The sequence below is a fragment of the Aethalodelphis obliquidens genome, unplaced genomic scaffold (genome assembly GCF_003676395.1).
Source record: "Aethalodelphis obliquidens isolate GAN/ISIS:26980383/991018 unplaced genomic scaffold, ASM367639v1 scaffold65, whole genome shotgun sequence".
NCBI lineage: Eukaryota > Metazoa > Chordata > Mammalia > Artiodactyla > Delphinidae > Aethalodelphis > Aethalodelphis obliquidens.
Genome location: NW_020838009.1, coordinates 3,521,043 through 3,544,755, shown reverse-complemented (window position 1 = coordinate 3,544,755; position 23,713 = coordinate 3,521,043). Strand labels below are relative to the sequence as shown.

Here is a 23,713-nt window from a genome sequence, read left to right as displayed (position 1 = left end):
TTCTTTTAGGTGATGGATTAGGTTGTTTGAGATTTTTCTTGTTTCTTAAAGAAGACCTGTATTGCTATGAACTTTCCTCTAAGAACAGGTTTTGTTACATCCCATATATTTTGTATAGTTGTGTTTTCATTGTCATTTGTCTCAAGGTATTTTTAAATTTCTTCTTTGATTTCACTGTTGACCCATTGGTTTTTTAGTAGCATGTTGTTTAGTTTCCATGTAATTTTTTTTCTCGTTTCTTCTTCTGTAGTTGATCTCTCATTTCATACTGTTGTGATCAGAAAAGATGCTTGAGATAACTTCTATAGTCTTAAATTTTTTTTTTTTTTTAGTCTTAGATTTCTTGAGGCTTGTTTTGTGCCCTAGTATGTGGTCAGTCCTTGAGAAAGTTCCATGTACACCTGAGAAGAATGCATATTCTGCCTTTTTTGGATGTAATGTCCTGAAAATATCAATTAAGTCTAACTGTTCTATTACATCATTTAGGATCTCTGTTGCCCTATTAGTTTTCTGGCTGGAAGATCTGTCTGTTGATGAGAGTGGGGTATTTAAAGTCTCCTACTACTGTCTCGTTGAACACGGCAGCAGCTCTATAGGTTGCTGTTTTCTCCTCCAGTGGACCTGGGCCTGCACTCCAGCAACCATGTCTAAGAGACCTGCAGTTGGCATTGATCTTGGCACCACCTATTCTTGTGTGGGTGTCTTCCAGCATGGAAAGGTGGAAATAATTGCCAATGATCAGGGGAACCAAACTACCCCAAGCTATGTCACCTTTACTGATGTCAAACGACTGACTGGTGATGCTGCAAAGAACCAAGTTGCAATGAATCACACCAACACAGTTGTTGATGCCAACCGCCTCATTGGACGAAGATTTGATTATGCTGTTTTCCAGTCTGATATGAAGCATTGGCCTTTCATGATGGTGAATGATGCAAGCAGGCCTAAGGTTCAAGTAGAATACAAGGGAGAGACAAAAAAGGTTTTATCCAGAGGAGGTGTCATCCATGGTTTTGACAAAGGTGAAGGAAATAGCAGAAGCTTACCTTGGGAAGACTGTTACCAATGCTGTTGTCACAGTACCCGCTTACTTTAGTGATTCTCAGCGTCAGGCTACCAAAGATGCTGGAACTATTGCTGGGCTCAATGTACTTCGAATCATCAACGAGCCAACTGCTGCTGCTATTGCCTATGGCTTAGACAAAAAGGTTGGAGCAGAAAGAAATGTGCTGATCTTTGATTTAGGTGGTGGCACTTTTGATGTGTCAGTCCTCACTATTGAGGATGGAATCTTTGAGGTCAAATCTACAGCTGGAGATACCCACTTAGGTGGAGAAGACTTTGGCAACCGGATGGTCAACCATTTTATTGCAGAATTCAAGCTCAAACACAAGAAGGACATCAGTGAGAACAAGAGGGCTGTCCGTCACCTTCGTACTGCTTGTGCTAAGCGCACTCTCTCTTCCAGCACCCAGGCCGGTAGTGAGATTGATTCCCTCTATGAAGGAATTGACTTCTATACCTCAATTACCCGTGCCTGATTTGAAGAACTGAATGCTGACCTGTTCTGTGGCACACTGGACCCTGTGGAGAAAGCCCTTCGGGATGCCAAGCTAGACAAGTCTCAGATCCATAATATTGTCCTGGTGGCTGGTTCAACCCGCATCCCCAAGATTCAGAAACTTCTACAGGACTTCTTCAACGGGAAAGAACTGAATAAGAGCATCAACCCTGATGAGGCTGTTGCTTATGGTGCAGCTGTCCAGGCAGCCATTCTATCTGGAGACAAATCTGAAAATGTTCAAGACTTCCTGCTGTTGGATGTCACTCGTCTTTCCCTTGGAAATGAAGCTGCTGGTGGAGTCGTGACTGTCCTCATCAAGCACAACACCACCATTCCCAGCAAGCAGACGCAGATCTTCACAACCTACTCGGACAACCAGCCCAGTGTACTCTTTCAGGTTTATGAAGGTGAGCGTGCCATGACCAAGGATAACAACCTGCTTGGCAAGTTTGAACTCACAGGCATACCTCCTGCCTCCCGTGGTGTTCCTCAGATAGAAGTCACTTTTGATATTGATGCCAATGGCATCCTCAATGTCTCTGCTGTGGATAAGAGCACAGGAAAAGAGAACAAGATGACCATCACTAATGACAAGGGCCGTTTGAGCAAGGAAGACATTGAACACGTGGTTCAGGAAGCAGAGGAGTATAAAGCTGAAGATGAGAAGCAGCGGGATAAGGTGTCTTTAAAGAATTCCCTTGAATCCTGTGCTTTCAACATGAAAGCTACTGTTGAGGATGAGAAACTTCAAGGCAAGATTAATGATGAGGACAAACAGAAGACTCTTGATAAGTGTAATGAAATAATCAACTGGCTTGGTAAGAACCAGACTGCAGAGAAGGAAGAATTTGAACATCAGCAGAAGGAGCTGGAAAAAGTCTGCAATGCCATCATTACCAAGCTATACCAGAGCGCAGGAGGCATGCCAGGAGGAATGCCAGGAGGAGTGCCTGGGGGCTTCCCTGGTGGTGGAGCTCCTCCGTCTGGTGGTGCCCCCTCTGGGCCCACCATTGAAGAGGTTGATGAAGCCAGCCTAGCATAGGGTTAGCATTGTTCCACACAACTTTGAAAGATTTCTCCCTCTGTGTCTGTTAGTATTTGTTTTATATATTTGGGTGCTCCTATATTGGGTGCATATATGTTGACAAGTGTAATATTCTCTTCTTGTATTGATCCTTTTATCATTTTAGAGTGTCCTTTTTTATCTCTCTTTGTAGTCTTTGTTTCAAAGTCTATTTTGTCTGATATAAATATTGTGATCCTGACTTTCTTGTCATTTCCGTCTGCATGAAATATCTTCTTCCATGTCCTCACTTTCAATCTATGTGTGCCCTTTGCCCTAAAGTGGGTCTCTTGTAGTCGGCATGTTTTAGGCTCTTGTATTTTAATCCAACCTGCCACTCTGTGTCTTTTGATTGGAGCATTTAGTCCATTGACACATAGGTAATTATTGACAGACATGTATTTATTGCCATTTTAAACCCTGTTTTCCTGTTGATTTTATATTTTATTTGTCCTTTTGTTTTTCCTTTTGTGTTTTGATGGTTTTCTTTTGTATTATACTTATATTTTCTTCTTTTTGGTTTTTGTGACTCTGCTGTATATTTTTGATTTCTGGTTACCCTGTTTTTCACGTGTGTTAACCCCTTCTTATATTTACTTGCCTTAGACTGGAGTCATATAGGTTCAAACATTTTCCAGGGGAAAAAATCTACATTTCCTTCCTCTCCTTCCCCACATTTTATGATTTAGATGTCCTCTTTTACATCTTCGTGTTTATCCTTTTACTGTTCCTTGTGGTTATCATCACTTTCACAGAAAATTTTTCTTTTTTTTTTTTAAATGTGTGTACTGGCTTATTTAAGTGATCTATTTTCCAATAGTAATTTTCTTTTTCATATAGATTCTTACTACTTTTCTGTTTAGAGAAGGCCTTTCAATATTTCCTTTAGGATAGGTTTAGTATTGCTGTATTCTTTTAGTTTTTGCTTGTCTGAGAAGTTCTTTATCTCCTATTCGAAATGATAATCTTGCTGGGTAGAGTATCCTAGGTTGCAGATTTTTCCCTTTCAGGACTTTGATTGTGAATATATCTTGCCACTCCCTCCCTACCTGCAACGTTTCTGTAGAGAAATCAGGCTGATAGCCTTATGGGGGTTCCCCTGCAATTAACTCTTTGTCTTGCTGCCTTGAGAATCCTCTCTTTAATTTTGCCATTTTTATTATAATATGTCTTGGTGTAGGTCTGTTTGGGTTCATCTTGTTAGGGTGCTTCCTGTACCTAGATATCTGTTCCCTTCTTTAGGTTAGGGAAATTTTCAGCCATAATTTCTTCAAATGCATTTTCAATCCCTTTTTCTCTATCTTCTCCTTCTGGGATCCCTATTATGCATAGATTGGCACACTTTATATTATCCCATAGGTCTCTTTTATTGCTTTCAATTTTTTTCATTAGGCTTTCTGTCTGATGTCCTGATTGGGTGATTTCTATTATTCTATCTTGCAGATCACTTATTCGTTCTTCTGCATTATTCATTCTGTTATTCACTGCCTTTAGCTCAGCTTTTGTTTCAGCGAATGAATTTTCTAATTTTTCCTGGTGGCTCCTTATAGTTTCTAATTCCTTTTGACAGTGATATGCATTTCTGTCCCTAGCCTTTCTTAATTCCGTCAGTATTTTCATCATCGCCTTTTTGAACTCAGTGTCTATTAGATTGAAGAGGTTGTTTTCATTCTGTGTTCTTTCAGGAGAATTCTCTTGATCTTTTAACTGGGAGTGGTTCCTCTGCTTCTTCATTTTACTTATATTTCTCTTGCTCTGTGAGTTTAGGAGAAACAGTTACCTACTGTGGTCTTGGAGGGGTGTTTTTATGTGGGAACATCCCTGCATAGCTTGTGTGGATTTAATATTTTTTGGTGCGAGGGCTGTTTTCAGTGTGGATACCTGCCATGTCTTTCCCTAGTGTATGGTGGCCATTGATAGGAGATGTGACTGCTGTTGTGGTGACCAGAGCCTGCACTGTGTATTGAGTGGGGCCTCCTCTTTGCTCTGTGGTTGTCACTGCCCTGTCAGGGGCAGGGTCTGCTCCCTAGTTGTTGGAGTAAAGGCCACCAGATCTGTTTCTGAGCTACGTTTCTGGGCTGCAGTGTGAGGTAGATGGGATTGGAGTGCTGCTGCTGGGAGACGAGCCACTGACTATTCCTCTGCCAGAGCTGTTCACTTGTGAGCATGCTCTGTTGTGTCACCTGTCATCTGTTGTGCAGGTTCACAAAGTACACTGTTGTTGGCACTGCCCTCGGTCCTGTCTCAACCTTGGAAACGCTAGCAATTGGCCCTGGTGTCCCTCAGGCATTGTTTTCACAAGGCCACCAGCACAGATCCACTGAAGTCAGGTACCAGGACCACATTGGTCACACAACCAGACCCACTGTGGGATCTATGGGGGCAGCTCAGACCCTGGCCCAGCCCAGCACCCATGTGCAGGCACCCACGTTCATGCATCCACATTCGTGCACCCACAAAGCCCACAGCTGCTTAGGCCAGACCCGTCCGAGCCACAGGAGCACCCGTTGTCCACTCGGATGTCCTGCAGGCGCTGAATTTACAAATCCAACAGCGGAGGTTTAAATCTGCAGCGGGTGCAGCTGCAGGGAGAGATTTCAGCCCTGCTTCCTAAGTCACGTGGCCCCTGGGGCTCAGCTGTGGTTTCAGCCCTGCCTCTGGGAGTGGCAACCCACTGGCACCTATTCCCAGAGCCTGCTGAAGTGGCAGCTGGGTGCGAGATCCCGTGGAGGCCTGAGCCCCCGGTAGTGGCTGGGGCATGCTCTCCCAGAGCCTGAAGAGGTGGGAGCCAGTGCGTGGAGAAAGGCTGTAATGGCAGCCCCGCCCCTCCCTTCATGCACCTCCTAACAATGGCACTTTACTTCCATGGAAGGTCCGGGCTTTTTCTGGGAACAGCCCCCTTTGGGGCTGTACCACACTCCAGCCCCTTCACGCTGTTTCCACAGCCAACCTCAGTCCTCTCCCTGGGTCTGTCCTCTAGACCCCGAGATCCAGCACCCAGCCCCCTCCCCTGCCAGTGGATGCGTGTCTCAGACTGGGGTGTGCAGGGCAGTGGCAGGGACTGTCTGTGTAGGTCTGTCTCTGTTGTGCCTGCCACAAACCAGTTGCATTCTCCTCTGAGCCTCTTCTGCTCCCTTTCTGTCCCAGGTGATCTCCCCACAGCTGAGAGGGTTTTCCAGGGCGCAAAAACATTTCCTCTCTTTCAACTCCCTACCAGGGGCACAGGTCCTGTCCCAGTATCTCTTTTTTTTTTTCTTTCATCCTACCCTATTTCGTGGAGATGTTTCTTGTCCTTTCAGGTATTTGAGGTCTTCCGCTAGTGTTCAGTAGGTGTTCTGTGAGAATTGTTCCATTTGTCGAAGTATTTTGGATGTATTTGTGGGAGGACGTGAGTGCTACTTTTCTTCTACTCCACCATCTTGATTTGATTCCCTAGTCTGGTATTTTTTCCTGAGTACAAGTCTTTTACCTCCTTAGTCTTATTCCCAGGTATTTTATTATTTTTGATGCTAATATAAATGAGATTGTTTTCTTTGTTTCAATTTCTGAAAGTTTTTTAGTATGTAGAATTGCAACAGACTTCTGTTTAGTAATTTTGTATCCTGCAACTTAAGCAAATTCATTTATGAGTTCTAGAAGTATTTTGGTGGAATCTTAAAGATTTTTTTTTTTTTGTATAGTATCATGCCATCTTCCACACAGTGACATTTTTAGGTCTTTTGTTCCAGTTTGGGTTTCTTTTATTTTTATTTCTTGCCTACTTGGTGTGGCTAGGATTACCAATACTATGTTGATAAAATTGGCAAGTGTAGGCATCCTTCTCTTTTCCTGATCTTGGAGAAGGATGCTTTCAGCTTTTCACTGTTGAGTATGATGTTACCTGTGGGCTTATCACATATGGCCATTATTAAGATGATGTATGTTGCCTCTGTACCCACTTTATTGAGAACTTTTATCATAAATTGACGTTGAGTTTTTTCAAAAGCTTTTTCTGCATCTACTGAGATGAGCACATTATTTTTACTCAAGTCATTAATATGGTGTATCATATAAACTGATTTTCCCTGAGATAAAGCACACTTGATTATGGTATATGATCCTTTCATTGTATTCTTAAATTTGGTTGGAGTGAATTTACATCTCTGTTCATTAGTGATATTCGCCTGTAATTAATTTTTGTGATATCTTTGTCTTGTTTTGATATCAAGGTAATGGTAGCCTCATGGAATGATTTCAGAAGAATTCCTTCCTCTGCAACTTTTAGGATTAGTTTGAGAGGATAGGTTTAACTCTTCTAATTGTTTGGTAGAATCCACCTAGGAAACTGTTTGCTTCTAGATTTTTGCTTTGGGGTTTTTTTTAAAAAATTATTATTCGTTCAATTTCATTACTAGTTATTGGTCTGTTCATATTTTCTGTTTCTTCCTGATTCAGTCTTAAGAGGTTCTATGTTTTTAGGAATTTGTGCGTTTCTCCTTGGTTGTCCATTTTATAGATGTATAAAGGTTCGTAGTACTCTCTTATACTCCTTCCTAGTTTTGTGGCATTATTTGGAACTTTTCCTTTTCTAATTTTCTTTTAACTGGGTCCTCTCTGTTCCTTTCTCTTTTTTTTTCCCATTGCCTCTTTTTTTTTTCTTTTACCTTCCTGTGCTTTTTATATTTTATTTTATTTTATTTTTTAACATCTTTATTGGAGTATAATTGCTTTACAATGGTGTGTTAGTTTCTGCTTTATAACAAAGTGAATCAGCTATACATATACATATATCCCCATATCTCCTCCCTCTTGCGACTCCCTCCCACCCTCCCTATCCCACCCCTCTAGGTGGTCACAAAGCACCAAGCTGATCTCCTTGTGCTATGGGGCTGCTTCCCACTAGCTATCTATTTTGCATTTGGTAGTATATATAAGTCCATGCCACTCTCTCACTTCGTCCCAGCCTACCCTTCCCCCTCCCCATGTCCTCAAGTCCATTCTGTATGTCTACATCTTTATTCCTCTCCTGCCCCTAGGTTCTTCAGAACCACTTTTTTTTTGATTCCATATATATATATATGTTAGCATACGGTATTTATTTTTCTCATTCTGACTTACTTCACTCTGTATGACAGTCTCTAGGTCCATCCACCTCACTACAAATAACTCAATTTCGTTTCTTTTTATGGCTGGGTAATATTCCATTGTATATAGGTGCCACATCTTATTTATCCATTCATCTGTCAATGGACACTTAGGTTGCTTTCATGTCCTGGCTATTGTAAATAGAGCTGCAATGAACATTGTGGTACATGACTCTTTTTGAATTATGGTTTTCTCAGGGTATATGCCCAGTAGTGGGATTTCTGGGTCATATGGTAGTTCTATTTTTAGTTTTTTAAGGAAACTCCATACAGTTCTCCATAGTGGCTGTATCAATTTACATTCCCACCAACAGTGCAAGAAGGTTCCCTTTTCTCCACACCCTCTCCAGCATTTATTGTTTGTAGATTTTTTTTTTTTTTTTTTTTTTTTGCCGTACTCGGGCCTCTCACTGTTGTGGCCTCTCCCGTTGCGGAGCACAGGCTCCGGCCGCGCAGGCTCAGCGGCCCTGGCTCACAGGCCTAGCCGCTCCGCGGCATGTGGGATCTTCCCAGACTGGGACACGAACCCGTGTCCCCTGCATCAGCAGGCGGATTCTCAACCACTACGCCACCAGGGAAGCCCCTGTAGATTTTTTTGATGATGGCCATTCTGACTGCTGTGAGGTGATACCTCATTGTAGTTTTGATTTGCATTTATCTAATGATTAGTGATGTTGAGCATCCTTTCATGTGTTTATTGGCAATCTGTGTATCTTCTTTGGAGAAATGTCTATTTAGATCTTCTTCCTGTCTTTGCATTGGGTTGTTTCATTTTTTGATATTGAGCTGCATGAGCTGATTGTAAATTTTGGAGATTAATCCTTTGTCCGCTGATTCATTTGCAAATATTTTCTCCCATTCTGAGGGTCGTCTTTTTGTCTTGTTTATGGTTTCCTTTACTGTGCAAAATATTTTAAGTTTCATTAAGTCCCATTTGTTTATTTTTGTTTTTATTTCCATTTCTCTAGGAGATGGGTCAAAAAGGATCTTGCTGTGATTTTTCATAGAGTGTTCTGCCTATGTTTTCCTCTAAGAGTTTTATAGTGTCTGGCCTTACATTTAGACCTTTAATCCATTTGGAGTTTATTTTTGTGTATGGTGTTAGGGAGTGTTCTAATTTCATTCTTTTACGTGTAGCTGTCCAGTTTTCCCAGCACCACTTACTGAAGAGGCTGTCTTCTCTCCATTGTATATTCTTGCCTCCTTTATCAAAAATAAGGTGACCATATGTGCATGGGTTTATCTCTGGGCTTTCTATCCTGTTCTGTTGATCTATATTTCTATTTTTGTGCCAATACCATACTGTCTTGGTTACTGTAGCTTTGTAGTATGGTCTGAAGTCCGGGAGCCTGATTCCTCCAGCTCCGTTTTTCTTTATCAAGATTGCTTTTGCTATTCAGAGTCTTTTGTGTTTCCATACAAATTGTGAAATTTTTTGTTTTATTTCTGTGAAAAATGCCATTGGTAGTTTGATAGGGATTGCATTGCATCTGTAGGTTCCTTTGGGTAGTATAGTCATTTTCATAATGTTGATTCTTACAATTCAAAAACATGGTATATCTGTCCATCTGTTTGTATAATCTTTAATTTCTTTCATCAGTGTCTTATAGTTTTCTGCATGCAGGTCTTTTGCCTCCTTAGGTAGGTTTATTCCTAGGTATTTTATTCTTTTTGTTGCAGTGGTAAATGGGGGTGTTTCCTTAATTTCTCTTTCACATTTTCATCATTAGCGTATAGGAATGCAAGAGATTTCTGTGCATTAATTTTGTATTCTGCTACTTGATAAAATTCATTGATTAGCTCTAGTAGTTTTCTGGTAGCATCTTTGGATTCTCTATGTATAGTATCATGTCATCTGCAAACAGTGACAGATTTACTTCTTTTCTGATTTGGATTCCTTTTATTTCTTTTTCTTTTCTGATTGCTGGGGCCAAAACTTCCAAAACTATGTTGAATAATAGTGGTGAGAGTGGACAACCTTGTCTTGTTCCTCATCTTAGAGGAGATGGTTTCAGTTTTTCACCATTGAAACGATGTTGGCTGTGCGTTTGTCATATATGTCCTTTATTATGTTGAGTTAAGTTCCCTCTATGCCTACTTTCTGGAGGGTTTTTATTATAAATGGGTGTTGAATTTAGTCGAAAGCTTTCTCTGCATCTATTGAGATGATCATATGATTTTTCTCCTTCTATTTGTTAGTATGGTTTATCACATTGATTGATTTGCGTATATTGAAGAATCCTTGCATTCCTGGGATAAACCCCACTTGATCATGGTGTATGATCCTTTTAATGTGCTGTTGGATTCTGTTTGCTAGTGTTTTGTTGAGGATTTTTGCATCTATGTTCATCAGTGATATTGGCCTGTAGTATTCTTTCTTTGTGACATCTTTGTCTCATTTTGGTATCAGGGTGATAGTGGCCTAATAGAATGAGTTTGGGAGTGTTCCTCCCTCTTCTATATTTTTGGAAGAGTTTGAGAAGGATAGGTATTAGCTCTTCTCTAAATGTGTGATAGAATTCACCTGTGAAGCCATCTGGTCCTGGGCTTTTGTTTGTTGGGGGATTTTTAATCACAGTCTCAATTTCACTGCTTGTGATTGGTCTGTTTATATTTTCTGTTTCTTCCTGGTTCAGTCTTGGAAGGTTGTGCTTTTCTATGAATTTGTCCATTTCTTCCAGGTTGTCTATTTTATTGGGATATAGTTGCTTGTAGTAATCTCTCATGCTCCTTTGTATTTCTGCAGTGTCAGTTGTTACTTCTCCTTTTTCATTTATAATTCTATTGATTTGAGTGTTCTCCCTTTTTTTCTTGATGATTCTGGCTAATGGTTTTATCAATTTTGTTTATCTTCTTAAGGAACCAGCTTTCAGTTTTATTGATCTCTGCTATTGTCTTCTTCATTTCATTTATTTCTGATCTGATCTTTAGAATTTCTTTCCTTTTGCTTTGGGGGTTTTTTGTTCTTCTTTCTCTAATTGCTTTAGGTGTAAGGTTAAGTTGTTCATTTGAGATATTTCTTGTTTCTTGAGGTAGGAATGTATTGCTATGAACTTCCCTCTTAGCACTGCTTTTGCTGCATCCCATAGGTTTTGGGTCGTCATGTCTGCATTGTCATTTGTTTCTAGGTATTTTTGGATTTCCTCTTTGATTTCTTCAGTGATCTGTTGGTTATTAAGTAGTGTACTGTTTAGCCTCCAAGTATTTGTATTTTTTACAGATTTTTTCCTGTAATTGATATCTAGTCTGATAGCATTGTGGTCAGAAAAGTTAGTTGATATGATTTCAATTTTCTTAGATTTACCAAGGCTTGATTTGTGATCCAAGATATGATCTATCCTTGGAATGTTCCATGAGCACTTGAGAAGAAAGTGTATTCTGTTGTTTTTGGATGGAATGTCCTATAAATATTGATTAAGTCCATGTTGTAGAATGTATCATTTAAAGCTTGTGTTTCCTTGTTTATTTTCATTTTGGATAATTTGTCCATTAGTGAAAGTGGGGTGTTAATGTCCCCTACTATTATTGTGTTACTGTCGATTTCCCCTTTTATGGCTGTTAGCATTTGCCTTATGTATTGAGTTGCTCCTGTGTTGGGTGCATAAATATTTACAATTGTTATATCTTCTTCTTGGATTGATCCCTTGATCATTATGTAGTGTCCTTCTTTGTCTCTTGTAATAGTCTTTATATTAACGTCTATTTTGTCTGATATAAGAATTGCTACTCCAACTTTGTTTTGATTTCCATTTGCATGGAATATCTTTTCCCATCCCCTTACTTTCAGTCTGTATGTGTCACTACGTCTGAAGTGGGACTCTTGTAGACAGCATATATATGGGTCTTCTTTTTCTATCCATTCAACCAGTCTATGTCCTTTGGTTGGAGCATTTAATCCATTTACTTTTAAGGTAATTATCGATATGTATGTTCCTATTACCATTTTATTGATTGTTTTGGGTTTGTTATTGTACGTCTTTTCCTTCTTTTGTGTTTCCTGCCTAGAGAAGTTCCTTTAGCATTTGTTGTAAAGCTGGTTTGGTGGTGCTGAATTCTCTTAGCTTTTGATTGTCTGTAAAGGTTTTAATTTCTCCATGAAATCTGAATGAGATCCTTGCTGGGTAGAGTAATCTTGATTGTAGGTTTCTCCTTTTCATCACATTAAATCTGTCTTGCCACTCCCTTCTGGCTTGCAGAGTTTCTGCTGAAAGATCAACTGTTAACCTTATGGGGATTCCCTTGTATGTTATTTGTTGTTTTTCCCTTGCTGCTTTTAATTTTTTTTCTATTTATTTATTTATTTATTTGTTTATTTATTTATTTAGCGGTACACAGGCCTCACTGTTGTGGCCTCTCCCGTTGCGGAGCACAGGCTCCGGACGTGCAGGCTCAGCGGCCATGCCTCACGGGCCCAGCCGCTCCACGGCATGTGGGATCTTCCTGGACCGGGGCACGAATCCGTGTCCCCTGCATCAGTAGGCAGACTCTGAACCACTGCTCCACCAGGGCAGCCCTGTATTTAATTTTTGATAGTTTGATAAATATGTCTTGGCATGTTTCTCCTTAGATTTATCCTGTATGGGACTGTCTGCGCTTCCTGGACTGGATTGACTATTTCCTTTCCCATATTAGGGAAGTTTTTAACTATAATCTCTTCAAATATTTTCTCAACCCGTTTTTCTCTTTTTCTAGAACCCCTATAATTCGAATTTTGGTGCGTTTAATGTTGTCCCAGATGCCTCTGAGACTGTCCTCAATTCTTTTCATTCTTCTTTCTTTATTCTGCTCTGCAGTAGTTATTTCCACTTATTATCTTCCAGGTCACTTACCCATTCTTCTGCCGCAGTTATTCTGCTATTGATTCTTTCTAGAGAATTTTTAATTTCATTTATTGAGTTGTTCATCATTGTTTGTGCTCTTTAGTTCTTCCAAGTCCTTGTTAAACATTTCTTGTGTTTTCTCCATTCTATTTCCAAGATTTTGGATCATCTTTACTATCATTACTCTGAATTATTTTTCAGGTAGACTGCCTATTTCCTCTTCATTTGTTTGGTCTGGTGGGTTTTTACCTTGCTCCTTCATCTACCGTGTGTTTGCCAGTCTTCTCATTTTGCTTAACTTACTGTGTTTGGGGTCTCCTTTTTTCCAGGCTGCAGGTTCATAGTTCCTGTTGTTTTTGGTGTCTGCCCCCAGTGGCTAAGGTTGGTTCAGTGGGTTGTGTGGGCTTCCTGGTGGAGGGGACTGGTGCTTGTGTTCTGGTGGATGAGGCCGAATCTTGTCCTTCTGGCAGACAGGACCGCGTCCAGTGGTGTGTTTTGGGGCGTTTGTGACCTTATTATGATTTTAGGCAGCCTCTCTGCTAATGGGTGGGTTTGTGTTCCTGTCTTGCTAGTTTGGCATAGGGTGTCTAGCAGTGTAGCTTGCTGGTCGTTGAGTGTAGCTGGGTCTTAGCGTTGAGATGGGAGATCTCTGGGAGAGCTTTCACCATTTGATATTACATGGAGCCTGGAGGTCTCTGGTGGACCAATGTCCTGGACTTGGCTCTCCCACCTCAGAGACACAGGCCTGACACCCAGCCGGGGCACCAAGACCCTGTCAGCCACACGGCTCAGAAGAAAAGGGAGAAAAAAAGAAAGAAAGAAAATAAAAAGTAATAAAGTTATTAAAATAAATTTTTTTTAATTATTAAAAATTAAAATGTAATAATAAAAAAGAAAAGAGCAACCAAACCAAAAAACAAATCCACCAATGATAACAAGTGCTAAAAACTATATTTAAAAAAATAGAAAAGAAAACAGACAGAACCCTAGGACAAATGGTAAAAGCAAAGTTATACAGACAAAATCACACAAGGAAGCATAAACATACACACTCACAAAAAGAGAAAAAGGAAATATATATATTTTTTTTTAAAAAAAAGGAAGAGAGCAACCAAATCAATAAAGAAACCTACCAATGATAGTAAACTCTAAATACTAAACTAAGATAAACATAAAACTAGAAACCAGTCAGTCGCATACAGCAAACCCCAAGTCTACCATTGCTCCCAAAGTCCACTGCCTCAATTTTGGGATGATTCGTTGTCTATTCAGGTATTCCACAGATGCAGGGTACATCAAGTTGATTGTGGGGATTTAATCTGCTGCTCCTGAGGCTGCTGGGAGAGATTTCCCTTTCTCTTCTTTGTTTGCACAGCTCCTGGGGATCAGCTTTGAATTGGCCCTGCCTCTGCTTATAGGTTACCTGAGGGTGTCTGTTCTTGGCCCAGACAGGACGGGGTTAAAGGAGCAGCTGATTAGGGGGCTCTGTCTCACTCAGGCCGGGGGGAAGGAGGGGTATGGAATGCAGGGCAAGCCTGTGGCAGCAGAGGCCAGCGTGGTGTTGCAACAACGTGAGGCGCGCCGTGTGTTCTCCCAGGGAAGTTGTCCCTGGATCACGGTGCCCTGGCAGTGGCGGGCTGCACAGGCTCCCGGGAGGGGAGGTGTGGATAGTGACCTGTGCTTGCACACAGGCTTCTTGGTGGCTGCAGCAGTAGCCTTAGCGTCTCACGCCCGTCTCTGGAGCTCATTTAGGCAGTACTCTGAATCCCCTCTCCTTGCTCACCCGGAAACAATGGTCTCTTGCCTCTTAGGCTGGTCGAGACTTTTTCCCAGACTCCCTCCCGGTTAGCTGTGGCGCACTAGCCCCCTTCAGGCTGTGTTCACACAGCCAACCCCAGTCCGCTCCCTGGGATCTGACCTCCGAAGCCGGCGCCTCAGCTCCCAGCCCCCTCCCGCCCCCGCAGGTGAGCAGACAAGCCTCTCGGGCTGGTGAGTGCTGGTGGGCACCGATCCTCTGTGCGGGAATCTCTCCCCTTTGCCCTCCGCCCCCCTGTTGCTGCATTCTCCTCTGTGGCTCAGAAACTTCCCCCCGCCCACCCCCTGTCTCCGACAGTGAAGTGGCTTCCTAGTGTATGGAAACGTTTCCTCCTTCACAGCTCACTCCCAGAGGTCCAGGTCCCGTCCCTATTCCTTTGTCTCTGGTTTTTCTTTTTTCTTTTGCTCTACCCAGGTACGTGGGGAGTTTCTTGCCTTTTGGGAATCTGAGGTCTTCTGCCAGCGTTCAGTAGGAGTTGTTCCACATGTAGATGTATTTCTGATGTATTTGTGGGGAGGAAGGTGATCTCCACGTCTTACTCCTCCGCCATCTTGAAGGTCTCCCTCTTTTCCTTTATGTGTAGCTAGAGGTTTATCAATTTTGTTTATCTTTTAAAGAAGCAGATCTTTATTTCATTGATATTTTCTATTATTCTCTTAGTCTCTATTTCATTTACTTCTGATCTGATCTTTATGATTTATTTCCTTCTACTAACTTTGTGCTTGTTTTTGTTATCCTCGTTACTTTGGTGTAAGGTTAGGTTGTTTGAAATTTTTATTATTTCTTGAGGTAGACTGGTAATGGTATAAACTTCCCTCTTATAACTCATTTTGCTGTATCCCATAGATTTTGGATCATTGTGATTTCGTTTTCCTTTGTCTCTAAATATTTTTAAGTTTCATCTTTGACTTTTTCAGTGATCATTAGTCGTTTAGTAGCATATTATTTAGTCTCTACATGTTTGTGTTTTTTGAAGTATTCTTCAAAATTCAACTTCAAAATAGTTGATTTTTACTCTCATGGATTTTTGGTGAGAAAAGATGCTTGATATGATTTCATATTTCTAAAATTTACTGAGCATTCTTTTGTGGCCTAGCATGCAATCTATAATAGAATATTCCATGTGCACTTGAAGAATATGTGTTCTGCTGGTTTAAATGGAGTATTCTATGTGTGTAATAAGTCTACCTGGTCTAATGTGTCCTTCTATTCCACAGTTTTCTTACTGATATTTTTGCCAGGATGATCTGCCCCTTGAAGTAAGTGTTTAAATCTCCTACTATTATTGTGATACAGTCCATTTCTCTATTTATATTTCTTAATATTTAATTATGAATTTAGGTGCTCAAGTGAGTATTTTGAAAACTTTGCTCTGAGAGAGAGAGTATCAGGGTCTATGTCTGGATGAAAAGGAATTTTTCTGGAGTGCCATAGTCACACATGAAGAGGGCATATTCCTAAGAAATGGGCTGAGGTTGTGGGGACAGACTAGAGGTGTGACATTCCACACCAATTTCTAATTGGTCCTAATATGTTTTAATATTATTCTTTTTAAAAAAAAATTTATTTTATATTGGAGTATAGTTGGTTTACAATGTGGTATTTTTTCAGGTGTACAGAAGTGATTCAGTTATAAATATACAAAGATATATTCATTTTCAGACTCTTTTCCCATATAGGTTATTACAGAATATTGAGTAGAGTTCCCTGTACTATACAATAGATCCTTGTTGATTATTTTATATATAGTAGTGTGTATATGTTAATCCCAACCTCCTAATTTATCACTGCCCCCCCCAACCATTCCCCTTTGGAATCCATGGGTTTTTTAAAATTGGATTATAATTGCTTTACAATGTTGTGTTAGTTTCTGCTGTACAGTGAGGTGAATATATATGTATACATATACCTGCTCCCTCTTGGACCTCTCTCCCCCCATCTCACCCATCTAGGTCATCACAGAGCACCGACTTGAGCTCTCTGTGCTCTACAGCAGGTTCCCACTAGCTATCTATTTTACACATGGTAGTGTATTTATGTCAAACCTAATCTCCCAATTCATCCCACCCTCCCCTTCCCACACTGTGTCCACACGTCCATTCTCTGCATCTGCATCTAATCCTGCTTTGCAAATAGGTTCATCTGTACCATTTTTCTAGATTCCACATAATGTGTCAATATACGATATTTGTTTTCTCTTTCTTAGTTCAGTCTGTATGACAGACTCTAGGTCCATCCACATCTCTACAAATGACCCAATTTTGTTCCTTTTTATGGCTGAGTAATATTCCATTATATATATGTACCACATCTTCTTTATCCGTTCCTCTGTCGTTGGACATTTAGGTTGCTTCCATGTCCTGGCAACTGTAAATAGTGCTGCAGTGAACATTGGGGTACATGTGACTTTCTGAATCATGGTTTTCTCAGTGTTTATGCCCAGTAGTGGGATTTCTGGGTCATATATTAGTTCTATTTTTAGTTTTTTAAGGAACCTCCGTACTGTTCTCCACAGTGGTTGTATCAATTTACATTCCCACCAACAGTGCAAGAGGGTTCCCTTTTCTCCACACCCTCTCCAGCATTTATTGTTTGTACATTTTTTGATGATGGCCATTCTGACCGGTGTGAGGTGATACCTCATTGTAGTTTTGATTTGCATTTCTCTAATGATCAGTGATGTTGAGCATCTTTTCATGTGCTTCTTGGCCATCTGTATGTCTTCTTTGGAGAAGTGTCTATTTGCATCTTCTGCCCATTCTTTGGGTTGTTTTTTTGGTATTGAACTGCATGAGCTGTTTATTTGTTTTGGAGACTAATCCTTTGTCCGTTGCTTCATTTGCAAATATTTTCTCCCATTCTGAGGGTTGTCTTTTCATCTTGTTTATGGTTTCCTTTGCTCTGCACTCTTTACTTAGGTCCCATTCACTTATTTTTTTAAATTTCATTACTCTAGGTGGTGGGTCAAAAAAGATCTTTCTGTGATTTATGTCAAAGAGTGTTTTTCCTATGTTTTCCTTTAAGGGTTTTATAGTGTCTGGTCTTACATTTAGGTCTTTAATCCATTTTGCATTTATTTTTGTGTGTGGTGTTAGGGAGTGTTCTAATTTCATTCTTCTACGTGTAGCTGTCCATTTTTCCCAGCACCACTTATTGAACAGGCTATCTTTGCTCCATTGTAAATTCTTGCCTCCTTTTTCATAGATTAGATGACCATAGATACATGGGTTTATCTCTCGGCTTTCTATCCTGTACCACGGATCTGTATTTCTGTTTTTGTGCCACTACCATACTGTCTTGATTACTGAAGCTTTGTAGTGTAGTCTGAAGTCAGGGAGCCTGATTCCTCCAGCTCCGCTTTTCTTTCTCAAGATTGCTTTGGCTATTTGGAGTCTTTTGTGTTTCCATACAAATTGTAAAATTATTTGTTCTAATTCTGTGAAAAATGCCATGGGTAATTTGATAGACAATGCATTGAACCTGTAGATTGCTTTGGATAGTAAAGTCATTTTCACAATATTGAGTTTTCCAATTCAAGAACATGGTATATCTCTCCATCTGTTTGTGTCATCTTTGATTTCTTTCATCAGTGTTTTATAGTTTTCTGAGTACAGATCTTTTGCCTCCTTAGGTAGTTTTATTCCTAGGTATTTTATTCTTTTTGTTGCAGTGGTAAATGGGATTGTTTCCTTAATTTCTGTTTCTAATCCTTCATTGTTAGCTTATAGGAATGCCAGAGATTTATGTGCATTAATTTTGTATCCTGCAACCTTACCAAATTCATTGATTAGTTTTAGTGGTTTCCTGGTGGCATCTTTAGGATTTTCTATGTATAGTATCATGTCATCTGCAAACAGTCAGAGTTTTACTTCTTCTTTTCCAATATGTACTTCTTTTATTTCTCTTTCTACTCTGATTGGCCACTAGTAGGACTTCCAAAATTTTGTTGAATAATAGTCGCCAGAGTGGGCATCCTTGTTTTGTTCCTCATCTTAGAGGAAGTGCTTTTAGTATTTCACCACTGACGATGATGTTTGCTGTGGGTTTGTCATATATGGCCTTTATTACGTTGAGGTAGTTTCCCTCTATGCCCACTCCAGAAGAATTTTTATCATAAATGGGTGTTGAATTTTGTCAAAAGCTTTTTCTGCCTCTATTGAGATAATCATATGATTTTTATTCTTTAATTTGTTAATATGGTGTATCACATTGATTTTGTGTATATTGAAGAATTCTTGCATTGCTGGGATAAATTCCACTTGATCTTGGTGTATGAGCCTTTCAATGTGTTGTTGGATTCTGTTTGGTAGTATTTTGTTGAGGATTACTGTATCTATGTTCATCAGTGTTATTGGTGTGTAATTTTCTTCTTTGTGATATCTTTGTCTACATAGATTACTGTATCTATGTTCATCAGTGTTATTGGTGTGTAATTTTCTTCTTTGTGATATCTTTGTCTGGTTTTGGTATGAGGGTGATGGTGGCCTCATAGAATGAGTTTGCGAGTGTTCCTCCCTCTGGAAGAGTTTGAGAAGGATGGGTGTTAGCTCTTCTCTAAATGTTTGATAGAATTCACCTGTAAAGCCATCTGCCCCTGGACTTCTGTTTGTTGGAAGGTTTTTAATTACCATTTCAATTTCATTACTTGTGTTTGGTCTGTTTATATTTTCTAATTCGTCCTGGTTCAGCCTTGGAAAGCTATACCTTTCTAAGGATTTGTCCATTTCTTTCAGGTTGTCCGTTTTATTGGCATACAGTTGCTTGTAGTGGTCTCTTATGATCCTTTGTATTTCTGTGGTGTCATTTGTAATTTCTCCTTTTTAATTTCTAATTTTATTGGTTTGAGTCCTCTCCCTTTTTAAAATTTTATTTATTTTTGGCTGCATTTGGCTTCATTGCTGCAGGCAGGCTTTCTCTAGTTGCAGAGAGCGGGGGCTACTCTTCGTTGCAGTGCATAGGCTTCTCATTGCGGTGGCTCCTCTTATTGCGGAGCACGAGCTCTAAATGCATGGGCTTCAGTAGTTGTGGCATATGCACTCAGTAGTTGTGGCTCACGGGCTCTAGAGCACAGGCTCAGTAGTTGTGATGCACAGACTTAGTTGCTCTGCGGCATGTGGGATCTTCCCAGACCAGGGCTTGAACCCGTGTCCCCTGTACTGGTAGGCATATTCCTAACCACTGTGCTACCAAGGAAGTCCCCCTTTTCTTATATATAAATTTATTTATTTATTTATTTATGTCTGCATTGGGTCTTCATTGCTGTGCGTGGCTTTCTCTACTTGCGACATATGGGGGCTACTCTTCATTATAGTCCACAGGTTTCTCATTGCGGGGGCTTCTCTTGTTGCGGAGAACGGGCTGTAGGCGTGCGGCCTTCAGTAGTTGCAGCACACAGGCTGAGTAGTTCTGCCTCGTGGGTTCTAGAGTGCTGGCTCAGTAGTTCTGATGCACAGGCTTAGTTGATCCACAGCATGTGGGATCTTCCCAGACCAGGGCTTGAACCCATGTCCCCTGCATTGGCAGGCAGATTCTTAACCACCTAGCTACCAGGGAAGTCCCCTGTATCTTTTTTTTGTGATGATTCTGGCTAAAGGTTTATCAATTTGTTTATCTTCTCAAGGAACCAACTTTTAGTTTTATTGATCTTTGCTATTATTTTCTTCGTTTCTATTTCATTGTTCTGATCTTTATGATTTCTTTCCTTCTACTAACTTTGAGTTTTCTTTGTTCTTCTTTCTCTAGTTGCTTTAGGTGTAAAGTTAGTTGTTAATTTGAGATTCTTCTTGTTTCTTGAGGTGAGCTTGAATTGCTATAAACTTCCCTCTTAGAACTGCTTTTGCTGCGTCCCATAGGTTTTCGATCGTCATGGTTTAGTTGTCATTTGTTTCTAGGTACTTTTAAATTTCCTCTTTGATTACTTCAGTGATCTCTTGGTTATCTAGCAGCGCACTGGTTAGCTTCCATGTGTTTGTGTTTTTTTTACAATTTTTTTCCCCTGTAATTGATTTCTAGTCTCATAGCATGTTGGTTGGAAAAGATGCTTGGTACGATTTCAATTTTCTTAAATTTTCCAAGGCTTGGTGTTTGAGCCAAGATGTGATCTATCGTGGACAATGTTCTGTGTGTCCTTGAGAAGAAAGTGTATTCTGTCACTTTCAGGTAGAATGTCCTATAAATATCAATTAAAAGTATCTGGTCTAGTGTGCCATTTAAAGCTTGTGTTCATTTTCTGTCTGGGTGATCTGTCCATTGGTGAAAGTGGGGTGTTAAAGTCCCCCACTATTATTGTGTTACTGTCAATTTCCCCTTTTATGCCTGTTAGCATTTGCCTTATGGATTGAGGTGCTCCTATATTGGGTGCATAAATATTTACAATTGTTACCTTTTCTTCTTGGATTGATCCCTTGATCATTATGTAGTGTCCTTCCTTATCTCTTGTAACAGTCTTTATTTTAAGGTCTGGTATGAGTATTGCTACTCCAGCTTTCTTGTGATTTCCATTTGCATGGAATATCTTTTTCCTTCCCCTCACTTTCAGTCTGTATGTGTCCCTAGGTCTGCAATGGGTCTCTTGTAGACAGCATATGTACAGGTCTTGTTTTTGTATCCATTCAGCCAGTCCGTGTCTTTTGGTTGGGGCATTTAATCCATTTACATTCAAGGTGATTATTTATATTTACGTTCCTGTTACCATTTTCTTAATTGATTTAGGTTTGTTTTTGTGGGTCTTTTTCTCTTGCGTTTCCCACCTAGAGAATTTGCTTTAGCATTTGTTGTAAAGCTGGTTTTGGTGGTGCTGAATTCTCTTAGCGTTTGCTTGTCTGTAAAGCTTTTGATTTCTCCATCAAATATGAATGAGCTCCTTGCTGGGTAGAGTAATCTTGGTTGTAGGTTTTCCCTCTTTCCTCCCTTTAAATATATCCTTCCACTCCCTTCTGGCCTGCAGAATTTCTGCTGAAAAATCAGCTGATAACCTTATGGGGATTCACTTGTATGTTATTTGTTGCTTTTCCCTTGCTGCTTTTAATAATTTTTCTTTGAATTTAATTTTTGTTTGATTAATATGTGTCTTGGTGTGTTTCTCCCAGGGTTTATCCTGTATGGGACTCTCTGTGCTTCCTGGACTTGGGTGACTATTTCCTTTCCCATGTTAGGGAAGTTTTTGACCATAATCTCTTCATATGTTCTCAGACCCTTGTCTTTCTCTTCTTCTGGGACCCCTATAATGCGAATGTTGGTGCGTTTACTGTTGTCCCAGAGTCTCTGAGACTGTCCTCAAGTCTTTTCATCCTTTTTTCTTTATTCTGCTCTTTGGCAGTTATTTCCACCATTCTATCTTCCAGCTCACTTGTTCGTTCTTCTGCCTCAGTTATTCTGCTATTGATTCCTTCTAGTGTATTTTTCATTTATTATGTTGTTCATCACTGTGTTTGTTCTTTAGTTCTTCTAGGTCTTTGTTAAACATTTCATGTATTTTCTGAATCCGTGCCTCTATTCTGTTTCCCAGATTTTGGATCATCTTTACTATCATTACTCTGAATTCTTTTTCAGGTAGGTTGCCTATTTCCTCTTCATTTATTTGGTCTTGTAGGTTTTTACCTTGCTCCTTCGTCTGTAACATATTTTCTTGTCGTTTCATTTTTTTTGATGGGTGGGGCTGTATTCCTGTTTTGCTCGTTGTTTAGCCTGAGGTGTCCAGCGCTGGAGTTTGCAGGCAGCTGGACAAAAGCTGTGTCTTGTTTCTGAGATGAGGACCTTCAGGAGACCTCACTCTGATTAATATTCCCTGGGGTCTGAGGTTCTCTGTTAGTCCCCTGGTTTGGACTTGGTGCTCCCACCACAGGAGCTCAAGCCCAACCCACTGTATGGGAACCAAGATCCTGTAAGCTGTATGGCGCAGCAAAAGAAAAAAGAAGGAAAAAAAAAGAGTACAATAACAAAAAATAAAAAATTAAATTTAAATTAGGGAAATAAAAAATATATTAGAAAAAATATAAGTGAAACAGTAACAACAAGTTAACACAGAAGCACAAGAGCAAAAAACAAAAACAAAAACTGGAAAAGGCCTTAACTGTGGGGGTGGGGCTTAGGCGGGGGCAGGGACCTACGCTAAGGACTTGTGCCACTGGCAATGGCAGCATGGCTGGAGGGGTCGTTGGAGTGTGGAGTGTAGAAGTAAGGCCCTGGGTGGGGGTACGTGGACAGGGCTTAGGCTCAGCGCACCTGGAGGGGCCCTCTGAGTATAGAGGATCAGGCCCGGGACCGCAGCAGGGTCCCAGGGCCCAAGTGGGCAGGGGAAACGCCAGCCGCATTCCCTTCCGATCCTCCCATGTCCCTAGGGTATCTCCCCGTACCCGTTGCTCCCCTCACCATGGGTGGGCCCCTCTGGGCATGGGAACCCCTCCTGTCCCCCAGCCGCCCCTCCAGGGCACTGGTCCCATCCTGCCTCCACTTCTCCTCCCCTGTCCGCCCCCCTCCCATGTCCTACCTGGTCGCTCAGGGGTTCATCCCGTCCCCTTAGGTGTTCGTTGTCCCCCACCAGTGCCTGGCAGGTGCCCAGTTATGTGATTCAGTTATAAATATACAAATATCTATTCATTTTCAGATTCTTTTCCCATATAGGTTACTACACAATATTGAGTAGAGTTCCCTGCACTATACAGTAGATCCTTGTTGATTATTTTATATACAGTAGTGAGTATATGTTAATCCAGCCTCCTAATTCATCCCTCCCCTCCCCTTTCCCCTTTGGAAACCGTAAGTTTGTTTTTTGTTTTTAATTCAGGCATATTTATTGAAGATAAAAAACTAGAAATTAGTAAAAGAGTAAGTGGATTTCCACAAATGGCTAACACAAATGCCTGAGTTTGTTTTTGAGGTCTGTGACTATTTCTTTTTTGTAAATAAGTTCATTTGTATCATTTTTTAGATTCCAAATATAAGTGGTATCATATGATATCTGTCATTTTCTAACTCACTTCAATTAGTATACTTATCTCTAGGTCCATTCATGTTGCTGCAAATGGCATTATTTCATTCTGTTATGGCTGAATAGTATTCCTTTGTGTATGTGCACTTCTTTATCCATTCATCTGTCGATGGCTACTTAGGTTTCTTCCATGTGTTTGCTATTTTAAATAGTGCTCAATGGACATTAGGGTGCATGCATCTTTTGGAATTAATGGTTTTCTCCTTATGTATGCCCAAGTGTGATTACTAGATCATATGGTAGCTGTATTTTTAGTTTTTTAAGGAACTTCCATACTATTCTCCATAGTGGCTGTACCAGTTTACATTCACACCAACAGTGTAGGAGGGTTTCCTTTA

General features: G+C 40.4%; 1 pseudogene; it reads left to right on the top strand.

Moving 5' to 3' along the window:
- Positions 1-601: 601 nt before the first annotated feature.
- On the top strand, positions 602-2,617 carry LOC113610809 (heat shock cognate 71 kDa protein pseudogene; annotated as a pseudogene).
- The last annotated feature ends 21,096 nt before the right edge of the window (positions 2,618-23,713 follow it).